Raw genomic sequence first — 16,900 nt, 5'->3', positions numbered from 1 at the left:
CTTCTTTTGTGTTCAGTATGCAGCATTCAAAGCGACGTCATGAATTTCCAACATGTTCTGACATCATTTGTTGTTTTTCGGTCATTTAGCTAATTGTTTAGAGAGCTAAATGACCGTGAAATAGAAAATCACTACAAAATGAATTCGGAAAATGTTGAAACTAGGGATGGTATCATCATTTCACCCGCATAGCATGTGCGAAAGAGTAGAGAGGGTCACGGCAAAAACTGGACGCACTTCGTGTACAAACTGGACAAACTCTTTCGGAGTATCAGGGTTTCGGACGAGAACTCATCTGTTACACGGGCACTTCAATGTTTTTTAAACTTATTTGAACTCCGGACTTCTTTTGTGTTCAGTATGCAGCATTCAAAGCGACGTCATCAATTTCCAACATGTTCTGACATCATTTGTTGTTTTTCGGTCATTTAGCTAATTGTTTAGAGAGCTAAATGACCGTGAAATTGAAAATCACTACAAAATGAATTCGGAAAATGTTGAAACTAGGGATGGTATCATCATTTCACCCGCATAGCATGTGCGAAAGAGTAGAGAGGGTCACGGCAAAAACTGGACGCACTTCGTGTACAAACTGGACAAACTATTTCGGAGTATCAGGCTTTCGGACGAGAACTCATCTGTTACACGGGCACTTCAATGTTTTTTAAACTTATTTGAAATCCGGACTTCTTTTGTGTTCAGTATGCAGCATTCAAAGCAACGTCATCAATTTCCAACATGTTCTGACATCATTTGTTGTTTTTCGGTCATTTAGCTAATTGTTTAGAGAGCTAAATGACCGTGAAATTGAAAATCACTACAAAATGAATTCGGAAAATGTTGAAACTAGGGATGGTGTCATCATTTCACCCGCATAGCATGTGCGAAAGAGTAGAGAGGGTCACGGCAAAAACTGGACGCACTTCGTGTACAAACTGGACAAACTCTTTCGGAGTATCAGGGTTTCGGACGAGAACTCATCTGTTACACGGGCACTTCAATGTTTTTTAAACTTATTTGAACTCCGGACTTCTTTTGTGTTCAGTATGCAGCATTCAAAGCGACGTCATCAATTTCCAACATGTTCTGACATCATTTGTTGTTTTTCGGTCATTTACCTAATTGTTTAGAGAGCTAAATGACCGTGAAATTGAAAATCACTACAAAATGAATTCTGAAAATGTTGAAACTCGGCATGGTATCATCAATTCACCCGCAATGCATGTGCGAAAGAGTAGAGAGGGTCACGGCAAAAACTGGACGCACTTCGTGTACAAACTGGACAAACTCTTTCGGAGTATCAGGGTTTCGGACGAGAACTCATCTGTTACACGGGTACTTCAATGTTTTTTAAACTTATTTGAACTCTGGACTTCTTTTGTGTTCAGTATGCAGCATTCGAAGCGACGTCATCAATTTCCAACATGTTCTGACATCATTTGTTGTTTTTCGGTCATTTACCTAATTGTTTACAGAGCTAAATGACCATGAAATTGAAAATCACTACAAAATGAATTCTGAAAATGTAGAAACTTGGCATGGTATCATCATTTCACCCGCATAGCATGTGCGAAAGAGTAAAGAGGGTCACGGCAAAAACTGGACGCACTTCGTGTACAAACTGGACAAAGTCTTTCGGAGCATCAGGGTTTCGGACGAGAACTCATCTGTTACACGGGCACTTCAATGTTTTTTAAACTTATTTGAACTCCAGACTTCTTTTGTGTTCAGTATGCAGCATTCAAAGCGACGTCATCAATTTCCAACATGTTCTGACATCATTTGTTGTTTTTCGGTCATTTACCTAATTGTTTAGAGAGCTAAATGACCGTGAAATTGAAAATCACTACAAAATGAATTCTGAAAATGTTGAAACTTGGTATGGTATCATCAATTCACCCGCATAGCATGTGCGAAAGAGTAGAGAGGGTCATGGCAAAAACTGGACGCACTTCGTGTACAAACTGGACAAACTCTTTCGGAGTATCAGGGTTTCGGACGAGAACTCATCTGTTACACGGGCACTTCAATGTTTTTTAAACTTATTTGAACTCCGGACTTCTTTTGTGTTCAGTATGCAGCATTCAAAGCGACGTCATCAATTTCCAACATGTTCTGACATCATTTGTTGTTTTTCGGTCATTTAGCTAATTGTTTAGAGAGCTAAATGACCGTGAAATTGAAAATCACTACAAAATGAATTCGGAAAATGTTGAAACTAGGGATGATATCATCATTTCACCCGCATAGCATGTGCGAAAGAGTAGAGAGGGTCACGGCAAAAACTGGACGCACTTCGTGTACAAACTGGACAAACTATTTCGGAGTATGAGGCTTTCGGACGAGAACTCATCTGTTAGACGGGCACTTCAATGTTTTTTAAACTTAGTTGAACTCCGGACATCTTTTGTGTTCAGTATGCAGCATTCAAAGCGACGTCATCAATTTCTAACATGTTCTGACATCATTTGTTGTTTTTCGGTCATTTACCTAATTGTTTAGAGAGCTAAATGACCATGAAATTGAAAATCACTACGAAATGAATTCTGGAAATGTTCAAACTTGGCATGGTATCATCATTTCACCCGCATAACATGTGCTAAACAGTAGACAGGGTCACTGCAAAAACTGGACGAACTTCGTGTACAAACTGGACAAACTCTTTCGGAGTATCAGGGTTTCGGAGGAGAACTCATCTGTTACACGGGCACTTCAATGTTTTCTAAACTTATTTGAACTCCGGACTTCTTTTGTGTTCAGTATGCAGCATTCAAAGCGACGTCATCAATTTCCAACATGTTCTGACATCATTTTTTGTTTTTCGGTCATTTACCTAATTGTTTAGAGAGCTAAATGACCATGAAATTGAAAATCACTACGAAATGAATTCTGGAAATGTTGAAACTTGGCATGGTATCATCATTTCACCCGCATAACATGTGCTAAACAGTAGAGAGGGTCACGGCAAAAACTGGACGCACTTCGTGTACAAACTGGACAAACTCTTTCGGAGTATTAAGGTTTCGGACGAGAACTCATCTGTTACACGAGCACTTCAATGTTTTTTAAACTTATTTGAACTCCGGACTTCTTTTGTGTTCAGTATGCAGAATTCAAAGCGACGTCATCAATTTCCAACATGTTTTGACATCATTTGTTGTTTTTCGGTCATTTAGCTAATTGTTTAGAGAGCTTAATGACCGTGAAATTGAAAATCACTACAAAATGAATTCGGAAAATGTTGAAACTAGGGATGGTATCATCATTTCACCCGCATAGCATGTGCGAAAGAGTAGAGAGGGTCACGGCAAAAACTGGACGCACTTCGTGTACAAACTGGACAAACTCTTTCGGAGTATCAGGCTTTCGGACGAGAACTCATCTGTTACACGAGCACTTCAATGTTTTTTAAACTTATTTGAACTCCGGACTTCTTTTGTGTTCAGTATGCAGCATTCAAAGCGACGTCATCAATTTCCAACATGTTCTGACATCATTCGTTGTTTTTCGGTCATTTACCTAATTGTTTAGAGAGCTAAATGACCATGAAACGGAAAATCACTACGAAATGAATTCTGGAAATGTTGAAACTTGGCATGGTATCATCATTTCACCCGCATAACATGTGCTAAACAGTAGAGAGGGTCACTGCAAAAACTGGACTCACTTCGTGTACAAACTGGACAAACTCTTTCGGAGTATCAGGGTTTCGGAAGAGAACTCATCTGTTACACGGGCACTTCAATGTTTTTTAAACTTATTTGAACTCCGGACTTCTTTTGTGTTCAGTATGCAGCATTCAAAGCGACGTCATCAATTTCTAACATGTTCTGACATCATTTGTTGTTTTTCGGTCATTTACCTAATTGTTTAGAGAGCTAAATGACCGTGAAATTGAAAATCACTACAAAATGAATTCTGAAAACGTTGAAACTCGGCATGGTATCATCAATTCACCCGCATAGCATGTGCGAAAGAGTAGAGAGGGTCACGGCAAAAACTGGACGCACTTCGTGTACAAACTGGACAAACTCTTTCGGAGTATCAGGGTTTCGGACGAGAACTCATCTGTTACACGGGTACTTCAATGTTTTTTAAACTTATTTGAACTCCGGACTTCTTTTGTGTTCAGTATGCAGCATTCAAAGCGACGTCATCAATTTCCAACATGTTCTGACATCATTTGTTGTTTTTCGGTCATTTACCTAATTGTTTAGAGAGCTAAATGACCGTGAAATTGAAAATCACTACAAAATGAATTCTGAAAATGTAGAAACTTGGCATGGTATCATCATTTCACCCGCATAGCATGTGCGAAAGAGTAAAGAGGGTCACGGCAAAAACTGGACGCACTTCGTGTACAAACTGGACAAACTCTTTCGGAGTATCAGGGTTTCGGACGAGAACTCATCTGTTACACGGGCACTTCAATGTTTTTTAAACTTATTTGAACTCCGGACTTCTTTTGTGTTCAGTATGCAGCATTCAAAGCGACGTCATCAATTTCCAACATGTTCTGACATCATTTGTTGTTTTTCGGTCATTTAGCTAATTGTTTACAGAGCTAAATGACCGTGAAATTGAAAGTCACTACAAAATGAATTCGGAAAATGTTGAAACTAGGGATGGTATCATCATTTTACCCGCATAGCATGTGCGAAAGAGTAGAGAGGGTCACGGCAAAAACTGGACGCACTTCGTGTACAAACTGGACAAACTATTTCGGAGTATGAGGCTTTCGGACGAGAACTCATCTGTTACACGGGCACTTCAATGTTTTTTAAACTTAGTTGAACTCCGGACATCTTTTGTGTTCAGTATGCAGCATTCAAAGCGACGTCATCAATTTCCAACATGTTCTGACATCATTTGTTGTTTTTCGGTCATTTACCTAATTGTTTAGAGAGCTAAATGACCATGAAATTGAAAATCACTACGAAATGAATTCTGGAAATGTTGAAACTTGGCATGGTATCATCATTTCACCCGCATAACATGTGCTAAACAGTAGACAGGGTCACTGCAAAAACTGGACGCACTTCGTGTACAAACTGGACAAACTCTTTCGGAGTATCAGGGTTTCGGACGAGAACTCATCTGTTACACGGGCACTTCAATGTTTTCTAAACTTATTTGAACTCCGAACTTCTTTTGTGTTCAGTATGCAGCATTCAAAGCGACGTCATCAATTTCCAACATGTTCTGACATCATTTTTTGTTTTTCGGTCATTTACCTAATTGTTTAGAGAGCTAAATGACCATGAAATTGAAAATCACTACGAAATGAATTCTGGAAATGTTGAAACTTGGCATGGTATCATCATTTCACCCGCATAACATGTGCTAAACAGTAGAGAGGGTCACGGCAAAAACTGGACGCACTTCGTGTACAAACTAGACAAACTCTTTCGGAGTATCAAGGTTTCGGACGAGAACTCATCTGTTACACGAGCACTTCAATGTTTTTTAAACTTATTTGAACTCCGGACTTCTTTTGTGTTCAGTATGCAGAATTCAAAGCGACGTCATCAATTTCCAACATGTTCTGACATCATTTGTTGTTTTTCGGTCATTTAGCTAATTGTTTAGAGAGCTTAATGACCGTGAAATTGAAAATCACTACAAAATGAATTCGGAAAATGTTGAAACTAGGGATGGTATCATCATTTCACCCGCATAGCATGTGCGAAAGAGTAGAGAGGGTCACGGCAAAAACTGGACGCACTTCGTGTACAAACTGGACAAACTCTTTCGGAGTATCAGGCTTTCGGACGAGAACTCATCTGTTACACGGGCACTTCAATGTTTTTTAAACTTATTCGAACTCCGGACTTCTTTTGTGTTCAGTATGCAGCATTCAAAGCGACGTCATCAATTTCCAACATGTTCTGACATCATTTGTTGTTTTTCGGTCATTTACCTAATTGTTTAGAGAGCTAAATGACCATGAAACTGAAAATCACTACGAAATGAATTCTGGAAATTTTGAAACTTGGCATGGTATCATCATTTCACCCGCATAACATGTGCTAAACAGTAGAGAGGGTCACGGCAAAAACTGGACGCACTTCGTGTACAAACTCGACAAACTCTTCCAGAGTATCAGGGTTTCGGACGAGAACTCATCTGTTACACGGGCACTTCAATGTTTTTTAAACTTATTTGAACTCCGGACTTCTTTTGTGTTCAGTATGCAGCATTCAAAGCGACGTCATCAATTTCCAACATGTTCTGACATCATTTGTTGTTTTTCGGTCATTTACCTAATTGTTTAGAGAGCTAAATGACCATGAAATTGAAAATCACTACGAAATGAATTCTGGAAATGTTGAAACTTGGCATGGTATCATCATTTCACCCGCATAACATGTGCTAAACAGTAGAGAGGGTCACGGCAAAAACTGCACGCACTTCGTGTACAAACTGGACAAACTATTTCGGAGTATCAGGGTTTCGGACGAGAACTCATCTGTTACACGGGCACTTCAATGTTTTTTCAACTTATTTGAACTCCGGACTTCTTTTGTGTTCAGTATGCAGCATTCAAAGCGACGTCATCAATTTCCAACATGTTCTGACATCATTTGTTGTTTTTCGGTCATTTACCTAATTGTTTAGAGAGCTAAATGACCGTGAAATTGAAAATCACTACAAAATGAATTCTGAAAATGTTGAAACTTGGCATGGTATCATCAATTCACCCGCATAGCATGTGCGAAAGAGTAGAGAGGGTCACGGCAAAAACTGGACGCACTTCGTGTACAAACTCGACAAACTCTTCCGGAGTATCAGGGTTTCGGACGAGAACTCATCTGTTACACGGGCACTTCAATGTTTTTTAAACTTATTTGAACTCCGGACTTCTTTTGTGTTCAGTATGCAGCATTCAACGCGACGTCATCAATTTCCAACATGTTCTGACATCATTTGTTGTATTTCGGTCATTTAGCTAATTGTTTAGAGAGCTAAATGACCGTGAAATTGAAAATCACTACAAAATGAATTCTGAAAATGTTGAAACTAGGGATGGTTTCATCATTTCACCCGCATAGCATGTGCGAAAGAGTAGAGAGGGTCACGGCAAAAACTGGACGCACTTCGTGTACAAACTGGACAAACTCTTTCGGAGTATCAGGGTTTCGGACGACAACTCATCTGTTACACGGGCACTTCAATGTTTTTTAAACTTATTTGAACTCCGGACTTCTTTTGTGTTCAGTATGCAGCATTCAAAGCGACGTCACCAATTTCCAACATGTTCTGACATCATTTTTTGTTTTTCGGTCATTTACCTAATTGTTTAGAGAGCTAAATGACCATGAAATTGAAAATCACTACGAAATGAATTCTGGAAATGTTGAAACTTGGCATGGTATCATCATTTCACCCGCATAACATGTGCTAAACAGTAGAGAGGGTCACGGCAAAAACTGGACGCACTTCGTGTACAAACTAGACAAACTCTTTCGGAGTATCAAGGTTTCGGACGAGAACTCATCTGTTACACGAGCACTTCAATGTTTTTTAAACTTATTTGAACTCCGGACTTCTTTTGTGTTCAGTATGCAGAATTCAAAGCGACGTCATCAATTTCCAACATGTTCTGACATCATTTGTTGTTTTTCGGTCATTTACCTAATTGTTTAGAGAGCTAAATGACCATGAAATTGAAAATCACTACGAAATGAATTCTGGAAATGTTGAAACTTGGCATGGTATCATCATTTCACCCGCATAACATGTGCTAAACAGTAGAGAGGGTCACGGCAAAAACTGCACGCACTTCGTGTACAAACTGGACAAACTCTTTCGGAGTATCAGGGTTTCGGACGAGAACTCATCTGTTACACGGGCACTTCAATGTTTTTTCAACTTATTTGAACTCCGGACTTCTTTTGTGTTCAGTATGCAGCATTCAAAGCGACGTCATCAATTTCCAACATGTTCTGCCATCATTTGTTGTTTTTCGGTCATTTACCTAATTGTTTAGAGAGCTAAATGACCGTGAAATTGAAAATCACTACAAAATGAATTCTGAAAATGTTGAAACTTGGCATGGTATCATCAATTCACCCGCATAGCATGTGCGAAAGAGTAGAGAGGGTCACGGCAAAAACTGGACGCACTTCGTGTACAAACTCGACAAACTCTTCCGGAGTATCAGGGTTTCGGACGAGAACTCATCTGTTACACGGGCACTTCAATGTTTTTTAAACTTATTTGAACTCCGGACTTCTTTTGTGTTCAGTATGCAGCATTCAACGCGACGTCATCAATTTCCAACATGTTCTGACATCATTTGTTGTATTTCGGTCATTTAGCTAATTGTTTAGAGAGCTAAATGACCGTGAAATTGAAAATCACTACAAAATGAATTCTGAAAATGTTGAAACTAGGGATGGTTTCATCATTTCACCCGCATAGCATGTGCGAAAGAGTAGAGAGGGTCACGGCAAAAACTGGACGCACTTCGTGTACAAACTGGACAAACTCTTTCGGAGTATCAGGGTTTCGGACGACAACTCATCTGTTACACGGGCACTTCAATGTTTTTTAAACTTATTTGAACTCCGGACTTCTTTTGTGTTCAGTATGCAGCATTCAAAGCGACGTCATCAATTTCCAACATGTTCTGACATCATTTGTTGTTTTTCGGTCATTTACCTAATTGTTTAGAGAGCTAAATGACCATGAAATTGAAAATCACTACGAAATGAATTCTGGAAATGTTGAAACTTGGCATGGTATCATCATTTCACCCGCATAACATGTGCTAAACAGTAGAGAGGGTCACGGCAAAAACTGGACGCACTTCGTGTACAAACTCGACAAACTCTTCCGGAGTATCAGGGTTTCGGACGAGAACTCATCTGTTACACGGGCACTTCAATGTTTTTTAAACTTATTTGAACTCCGGACTTCTTTTGTGTTCAGTATGCAGCATTCAACGCGACGTCATCAATTTCCAACATGTTCTGACATCATTTGTTGTATTTCGGTCATTTAGCTAATTGTTTAGAGAGCTAAATGACCGTGAAATTGAAAATCACTACAAAATGAATTCTGAAAATGTTGAAACTAGGGATGGTTTCATCATTTCACCCGCATAGCATGTGCGAAAGAGTAGAGAGGGTCATGGCAAAAACTGGACGCACTTCGTGTACAAACTCGACAAACTCTTCCGGAGTATCAGGGTTTCGGACGAGAACTCATCTGTTACACGGGCACTTCAATGTTTTTTAAACTTATTTGAACTCCGGACTTCTTTTGTGTTCAGTATGCAGCATTCAACGCGACGTCATCAATTTCCAACATGTTCTGACATCATTTGTTGTATTTCGGTCATTTAGCTAATTGTTTAGAGAGCTAAATGACCGTGAAATTGAAAATCACTACAAAATGAATTCTGAAAATGTTGAAACTAGGGATGGTTTCATCATTTCACCCGCATAGCATGTGCGAAAGAGTAGAGAGGGTCACGGCAAAAACTGGACGCACTTCGTGTACAAACTGGACAAACTCTTTCGGAGTATCAGGGTTTCGGACGAGAACTCATCTGTTACACGGGCACTTCAATGTTTTTTAAACTTATTTGAACTCCGGACTTCTTTTGTGTTCAGTATGCAGCATTCAAAGCGACGTCATCAAATTCCAACATGTTCTGACATCATTTGTTATTTTTTGGTCATTTACCTAATTGTTTAGAGAGCTAAATGACCGTGAAATTGAAAATCACTACAAAATGAATTCTGAAATGAAACTTGGCATGGTATCATCATTTCACCCGCATAACATGTGCTAAACAGTAGACAGGGTCACTGCAAAAACTGGACGCACTTCGTGTACAAACTGGACAAACTCTTTCGGAGTATCAGGGTTTCGGAGGAGAACTCATCTGTTACACGGGCACTTCAATGTTTTCTAAACTTATTTGAACTCCGGACTTCTTTTGTGTTCAGTATGCAGCATTCAAAGCGACGTCATCAATTTCCAACATGTTCTGACATCATTTTTTGTTTTTCGGTCATTTACTTAATTGTTTAGAGAGCTAAATGACCATGAAATTGAAAATCACTACGAAATGAATTCTGGAAATGTTGAAACTTGGCATGGTATCATCATTTCACCCGCATAACATGTGCTAAACAGTAGACAGGGTCACTGCAAAAACTGGACGCACTTCGTGTACAAACTGGACAAACTCTTTCGGAGTATCAGGGTTTCGGAGGAGAACTCATCTGTTACACGGGCACTTCAATGTTTTCTAAACTTATTTGAACTCCGGACTTCTTTTGTGTTCAGTATGCAGCATTCAAAGCGACGTCATCAATTTCCAACATGTTCTGACATCATTTTTTGTTTTTCGGTCATTTACCTAATTGTTTAGAGAGCTAAATGACCATGAAATTGAAAATCACTACGAAATGAATTCTGGAAATGTTGAAACTTGGCATGGTATCATCATTTCACCCGCATAACATGTGCTAAACAGTAGAGAGGGTCACGGCAAAAACTGGACGCACTTCGTGTACAAACTGGACAAACTCTTTCGGAGTATTAAGGTTTCGGACGAGAACTCATCTGTTACACGAGCACTTCAATGTTTTTTAAACTTATTTGAACTCCGGACTTCTTTTGTGTTCAGTATGCAGAATTCAAAGCGACGTCATCAATTTCCAACATGTTTTGACATCATTTGTTGTTTTTCGGTCATTTAGCTAATTGTTTAGAGAGCTTAATGACCGTGAAATTGAAAATCACTACAAAATGAATTCGGAAAATGTTGAAACTAGGGATGGTATCATCATTTCACCCGCATAGCATGTGCGAAAGAGTAGAGAGGGTCACGGCAAAAACTGGACGCACTTCGTGTACAAACTGGACAAACTCTTTCGGAGTATCAGGCTTTCGGACGAGAACTCATCTGTTACACGGGCACTTCAATGTTTTTTAAACTTATTTGAACTCCGGACTTCTTTTGTGTTCAGTATGCAGCATTCAAAGCGACGTCATCAATTTCCAACATGTTCTGACATCATTCGTTGTTTTTCGGTCATTTACCTAATTGTTTAGAGAGCTAAATGACCATGAAACTGAAAATCACTACGAAATGAATTCTGGAAATGTTGAAACTTGGCATGGTATCATCATTTCACCCGCATAACATGTGCTAAACAGTAGAGAGGGTCACTGCAAAAACTGGACTCACTCCGTGTACAAACTGGACAAACTCTTTCGGAGTATCAGGGTTTCGGAAGAGAACTCATCTGTTACACGGGCACTTCAATGTTTTTTAAACTTATTTGAACTCCGGACTTCTTTTGTGTTCAGTATGCAGCATTCAAAGCGACGTCATCAATTTCTAACATGTTCTGACATCATTTGTTGTTTTTCGGTCATTTACCTAATTGTTTAGAGAGCTAAATGACCGTGAAATTGAAAATCACTACAAAATGAATTCTGAAAACGTTGAAACTCGGCATGGTATCATCAATTCACCCGCATAGCATGTGCGAAAGAGTAGAGAGGGTCACGGCAAAAACTGGACGCACTTCGTGTACAAACTGGACAAACTCTTTCGGAGTATCAGGGTTTCGGACGAGATCTCATCTCTTACACGGGTACTTCAATGTTTTTTAAACTTATTTGAACTCCGGACTTCTTTTGTGTTCAGTATGCAGCATTCAAAGCGACGTCATCAATTTCCAACATGTTCTGACATCATTTGTTGTTTTTCGGTCATTTACCTAATTGTTTAGAGAGCTAAATGACCGTAAAATTGAAAATCACTACAAAATGAATTCTGAAAATGTAGAAACTTGGCATGGTATCATCATTTCACCCGCATAGCATGTGCGAAAGAGTAAAGAGGGTCACGGCAAAAACTGGACGCACTTCGTGTACAAACTGGACAAACTCTTTCGGAGTATCAGGGTTTCGGACGAGAACTCATCTGTTACACGGGCACTTCAATGTTTTTTAAACTTATTTGAACTCCGGACTTCTTTTGTGTTCAGTATGCAGCATTCAAAGCGACGTCATCAATTTCCAACATGTTCTGACATCATTTGTTGTTTTTCGGTCATTTAGCTAATTGTTTACAGAGCTAAATGACCGTGAAATTGAAAGTCACTACAAAATGAATTCGGAAAATGTTGAAACTAGGGATGGTATCATCATTTTACCCGCATAGCATGTGCGAAAGAGTAGAGAGGGTCACGGCAAAAACTGGACGCACTTCGTGTACAAACTGGACAAACTATTTCGGAGTATGAGGCTTTCGGACGAGAACTCATCTGTTACACGGGCACTTCAATGTTTTTTAAACTTAGTTGAACTCCGGACATCTTTTGTGTTCAGTATGCAGCATTCAAAGCGACGTCATCAATTTCCAACATGTTCTGACATCATTTGTTGTTTTTCGGTCATTTACCTAATTGTTTAGAGAGCTAAATGACCATGAAATTGAAAATCACTACGAAATGAATTCTGGAAATGTTGAAACTTGGCATGGTATCATCATTTCACCCGCATAACATGTGCTAAACAGTAGACAGGGTCACTGCAAAAACTGGACGCACTTCGTGTACAAACTGGACAAACTCTTTCGGAGTATCAGGGTTTCGGACGAGAACTCATCTGTTACACGGGCACTTCAATGTTTTCTAAACTTATTTGAACTCCGGACTTCTTTTGTGTTCAGTATGCAGCATTCAAAGCGACGTCATCAATTTCCAACATGTTCTGACATCATTTTTTGTTTTTCGGTCATTTACCTAATTGTTTAGAGAGCTAAATGACCATGAAATTGAAAATCACTACGAAATGAATTCTGGAAATGTTGAAACTTGGCATGGTATCATCATTTCACCCGCATAACATGTGCTAAACAGTAGAGAGGGTCACGGCAAAAACTGGACGCACTTCGTGTACAAACTGGACAAACTCTTTCGGAGTATCAAGGTTTCGGACGAGAACTCATCTGTTACACGAGCACTTCAATGTTTTTTAAACTTATTTGAACTCCGGACTTCTTTTGTGTTCAGTATGCAGAATTCAAAGCGACGTCATCAATTTCCAACATGTTCTGACATCATTTGTTGTTTTTCGGTCATTTAGCTAATTGTTTAGAGAGCTTAATGACCGTGAAATTGAAAATCACTACAAAATGAATTCGGAAAAGGTTGAAACTAGGGATGGTATCATCATTTCACCCGCATAGCATGTGCGAAAGAGTAGAGAGGGTCACGGCCAAAACTGGACGCACTTCGTGTACAAACTGGACAAACTCTTTCGGAGTATCAGGCTTTCGGACGAGAACTCATCTGTTACACGGGCACTTCAATGTTTTTTAAACTTATTTGAACTCCGGACTTCTTTTGTGTTCAGTATGCAGCATTCAAAGCGACGTCATCAATTTCCAACATGTTCTGACATCATTTGTTGTTTTTCGGTCATTTACCTAATTGTTTAGAGAGCTAAATGACCATGAAACTAAAAATCACTACGAAATGAATTCTGGAAATTTTGAAACTTGGCATGGTATCATCATTTCACCCGCATAACATGTGCTAAACAGTAGAGAGGGTCACGGCAAAAACTGGACGCACTTCGTGTACAAACTCGACAAACTCTTCCAGAGTATCAGGGTTTCGGACGAGAACTCATCTGTTACACGGGCACTTCAATGTTTTTTAAACTTATTTGAACTCCGGACTTCTTTTGTGTTCAGTATGCAGCATTCAAAGCGACGTCATCAATTTCCAACATGTTCTGACATCATTTGTTGTTTTTCGGTCATTTACCTAATTGTTTAGAGAGCTAAATGACCATGAAATTGAAAATCACTACGAAATGAATTCTGGAAATGTTGAAACTTGGCATGGTATCATCATTTCACCCGCATAACATGTGCTAAACAGTAGAGAGGGTCACGGCAAAAACTGCACGCACTTCGTGTACAAACTGGACAAACTATTTCGGAGTATCAGGGTTTCGGACGAGAACTCATCTGTTACACGGGCACTTCAATGTTTTTTCAACTTATTTGAACTCCGGACTTCTTTTGTGTTCAGTATGCAGCATTCAAAGCGACGTCATCAATTTCCAACATGTTCTGACATCATTTGTTGTTTTTCGGTCATTTACCTAATTGTTTAGAGAGCTAAATGACCGTGAAATTGAAAATCACTACAAAATGAATTCTGAAAATGTTGAAACTTGGCATGGTATCATCAATTCACCCGCATAGCATGTGCGAAAGAGTAGAGAGGGTCACGGCAAAAACTGGACGCACTTCGTGTACAAACTCGACAAACTCTTCCGGAGTATCAGGGTTTCGGACGAGAACTCATCTGTTACATGGGCACTTCAATGTTTTTTAAACTTATTTGAACTCCGGACTTCTTTTGTGTTCAGTATGCAGCATTCAACGCGACGTCATCAATTTCCAACATGTTCTGACATCATTTGTTGTATTTCGGTCATTTAGCTAATTGTTTAGAGAGCTAAATGACCGTGAAATTGAAAATCACTACAAAATGAATTCTGAAAATGTTGAAACTAGGGATGGTTTCATCATTTCACCCGCATAGCATGTGCGAAAGAGTAGAGAGGGTCACGGCAAAAACTGGACGCACTTCGTGTACAAACTGGACAAACTCTTTCGGAGTATCAGGGTTTCGGACGACAACTCATCTGTTACACGGGCACTTCAATGTTTTTTAAACTTATTTGAACTCCGGACTTCTTTTGTGTTCAGTATGCAGCATTCAAAGCGACGTCATCAAATTCCAACATGTTCTGACATCATTTGTTATTTTTTGGTCATTTACCTAATTGTTTAGAGAGCTAAATGACCGTGAAATTGAAAATCACTACAAAATGAATTCTGAAAATGTTGAAACTTGGCATGGTATCATCATTTCACCCGCATAACATGTGCTAAACAGTAGAGAGGGTCACGGCAAAAACTGGACGCACTTCGTGTACAAACTGGACAAACTCTTTCGGAGTATCAGGGTTTCGGACGAGAACTATTCTGTTACACGGGCACTTCAATGTTTTTTAAACTTATTTGAACTCCGGACTTCTTTTGTGTTCAGTATGCAGCATTCAAAGCGACGTCATCAATTTCCAACATGTTCTGACATCATTTGTTGTTTTTCGGTCATTTACCTAATTGTTTAGAGAGCTAAATGACCATGAAATTGAAAATCACTACGAAATGAATTCTGGAAATGTTGAAACTTGGCATGGTATCATCATTTCACCCGCATAACATGTGCTAAACAGTAGAGAGGGTCACGGCAAAAACTGCACGCACTTCGTGTACAAACTGGACAAACTCTTTCGGAGTATCAGGGTTTCGGACGAGAACTCATCTGTTACACGGGCACTTCAATGTTTTTTCAACTTATTTGAACTCCGGACTTCTTTTGTGTTCAGTATGCAGCATTCAAAGCGACGTCATCAATTTCCAACATGTTCTGACATCATTTGTTGTTTTTCGGGCATTTACCTAATTGTTTAGAGAGCTAAATGACCGTGAAATTGAAAATCACTACAAAATGAATTCTGAAAATGTTGAAACTTGGCATGGTATCATCAATTCACCCGCATAGCATGTGCGAAAGAGTAGAGAGGGTCACGGCAAAAACTGGACGCACTTCGTGTACAAACTCGACAAACTCTTCCGGAGTATCAGGGTTTCGGACGAGAACTCATCTGTTACACGGGCACTTCAATGTTTTTTAAACTTATTTGAACTCCGGACTTCTTTTGTGTTCAGTATGCAGCATTCAACGCGACGTCATCAATTTCCAACATGTTCTGACATCATTTGTTGTATTTCGGTCATTTAGCTAATTGTTTAGAGAGCTAAATGACCGTGAAATTGAAAATCACTACAAAATGAATTCTGAAAATGTTGAAACTAGGGATGGTTTCATCATTTCACCCGCATAGCATGTGCGAAAGAGTAGAGAGGGTCACGGCAAAAACTGGACGCACTTCGTGTACAAACTGGACAAACTCTTTCGGAGTATCAGGGTTTCGGACGACAACTCATCTGTTACACGGGCACTTCAATGTTTTTTAAACTTATTTGAACTCCGGACTTCTTTTGTGTTCAGTATGCAGCATTCAAAGCGACGTCATCAAATTCCAACATGTTCTGACATCATTTGTTATTTTTTGGTCATTTACCTAATTGTTTAGAGAGGTAAATGACCGTGAAATTGAAAATCACTACAAAATGAATTCTGAAAATGTTGAAACTTGGCATGGTATCATCATTTCACCCGCATAACATGTGCTAAACAGTAGAGAGGGTCACGGCAAAAACTGGACGCACTTCGTGTACAAACTGGACAAACTCTTTCGGAGTATCAGGGTTTCGGACGAGAACTCATCTGTTACACGGGCACTTCAATGTTTTTTAAACTTATTTGAACTCCGGACTTCTTTTGTGTTCAGTATGCAGCATTCAACGCGACGTCATCAATTTCCAACATGTTCTGACATCATTTGTTGTATTTCGGCCATTTAGCTAATTGTTTAGAGAGCTAAATGACCGTGAAATTGAAAATCACTACAAAATGAATTCGGAAAATGTTGAAACTAGGGATGGTATCATCATTTCACCCGCATAACATGTGCTAAACAGTAGAGAGGGTTACTGCATACTAAACAGTAGAGAGGGTTATTTCGGCCATTTAGCTAATTGTTTAGAGAGCTAAATGACCGTGAAATTGAAAATCACTACAAAATGAATTCGGAAAATGTTGAAACTTGGCATAGTATCATCATTTCACCCGCATAACATGTGCTAAACAGTAGAGAGGGTTACTGCAAAAACTGGACGCACTTCATGTACAAACTCGACAAACTCTTTCGGAGT

The sequence above is a fragment of the Triticum urartu genome, chromosome 2A (genome assembly GCF_056163025.1).
Source record: "Triticum urartu cultivar PI428250 chromosome 2A, HENAU_Tu73, whole genome shotgun sequence".
Taxonomy (NCBI): Eukaryota; Viridiplantae; Streptophyta; class Magnoliopsida; order Poales; family Poaceae; genus Triticum; species Triticum urartu.
The sequence above is the reverse complement of the archived record's forward strand: the minus strand, read 5'-3'. Positions refer to the sequence as shown.